The 1,854-nt window shown below is 37.0% G+C and overlaps 1 non-coding gene across 1 annotated transcript; it reads right to left on the reverse strand.

The window, feature by feature from the left end:
* Positions 1-849: 849 nt before the first annotated feature.
* Positions 850-955, reverse strand: LOC131244930 (small nucleolar RNA R71). The gene has a single exon (XR_009170698.1). It is a non-coding gene; the product is annotated as a small nucleolar RNA R71 (small nucleolar RNA).
* Between the last annotated feature and the right edge of the window lie 899 nt (positions 956-1,854).

The following is a 1,854-nucleotide window of genomic DNA, read 5'->3' on the forward strand; positions in this document are numbered from 1 at the left end:
ATTAGGGTTTGTTTACTTTCTATTTGTAGGTTAGGGTTTTTCTGATTTATTTTTCGAAACTAATTTACTTTCTATTTCTAGGATTAGAAACTTTTCTAATTTGTTTTTAGAAACTAGGTTGCTTTCTTATTTCTTTTTTAGAAACTAACTTTGTTCTCTGATTTTATAGGGTCCTAACTTAGAACTCCGATCCAGTAACATTCTTCTAACTTCTTCCATCTACTTGTTTTCCATACTTGCTATAGGATTTAGAAAATAGAATTAAAATTTAGTGTGGTTCATGCCCTCGTGGGTAAGGAACCATACTGTGAGATCTTTGACAAAAGGAGTTTTGGTTGAAAAGTCGATTGACAAGTTGGGAAATCCTTGAATATTTTTGAAAAATCATATGAGAACATGGCTTAGGAACATCAGATTGATGAAGACCCTATGCATCACACACCACCTATTAGGACGATGCGTGATGAGAACAAAGTGCATCGAGTTCCCCCGGTTCGAACTTGACGAGATTATTTACAACCGGTGAGAACAAGTTCACCTTCCTGCATAATTCTTCCAATCAATACAAGAAACGTGAACTTCAAACCTAAGAAAATCCAATTACTTCCTAAGTTCTATGGACTTGATTCAGAAAATCCATATATGCACATTAAAGAATTCGAAGAGATTGTTACAACCACACATTTTAATGATGTTCCTTCTGATACAATTAGCCTTAAAATATTTCCATTCTCTCTAAAAGAAAAGGTCAAATCATGGTTTCATTTATTAAGGCCTAGATCCATTGTCACATGGGCAAAGATGAGCCAAGAGTTCCTTAAAAAGTTCTACCCAGCTCATAAAACCAATGCTCTTAAACAGGAAATAATGAACTTCTCCCAGAAAATAATGAGCCTTTCTTTGAATGTTGGGAACGATTCAAGGACTTACTTCTCGCCTACCCACACCATGGTTACGAAATTTGGCGAACAATTGATCTTTTTTATGACGGACTCAATCCAAACATACGTCAATTCGTACAGATGATGTATAATGGTGAGTTCATGGATAAGAAACCAGAAGATGCATGGGATTACTTTGACGTACTAGCTGAAAACGCTCAATCATGGGACACATCAAACCAAGCTAGTACTCCTAAGGAAATACCAAGAGAGATAGGAATACATGTACCCAAGAAGGAGGATGATATTAATGTACAGTTGGCAATTCTTGCACGAAAAATTGAGGACTTGGAATCTAGGAAGGAATCAACTCAGCCCAAAGTGGTCGTTGAATCCGTATGTGGAATTTGTGACAGCGAGGTACACCTAATCAAAGATTGTTTTACAATCCTAGCTTTTCAAGAGGTGTTTCACGTTCAAGAAGAAACTACATAGTGTATCAACGACCACTTAATGCACCAAATTCTGACACACACTCCCAATAAGTGAAACATTAATTGGGGAAATGAACCAACTATAAATGTAACTAATTATCCACAAGGGCCATTTAGTGGACTTTCACTAAGGAGAACCCTTGAAGATACATTCGATGCATGTAGGCAAGAGCAACTGCAGGCTATGAATGATCTTAGAACTTTAGTTGCAAGACTTGAGACACAACTAAATGTTAGGGAGACTGAGATCTTTTTGGCCCAACCGCAACCTACCCCAACAAGACAATGTGAGATATGTGATCTCAACTCTTCAACTTAGTATCTGGAACATGTTAAGACCAATACCACCTTGAAAAATGGAAACGAAATAGACAAAAAGATTTCAAGGAAGGTTGAGAAACCCAAGGAATCAAAAAATTCAAAGGATGGTGGCGAATCTAGCAATGCTCCATATGACAAAGAACCAATGCAGGGATACA

Source organism: Magnolia sinica, chromosome 4, assembly GCF_029962835.1.
Source record: "Magnolia sinica isolate HGM2019 chromosome 4, MsV1, whole genome shotgun sequence".
NCBI classification, from domain to species: Eukaryota; Viridiplantae; Streptophyta; class Magnoliopsida; order Magnoliales; family Magnoliaceae; genus Magnolia; species Magnolia sinica.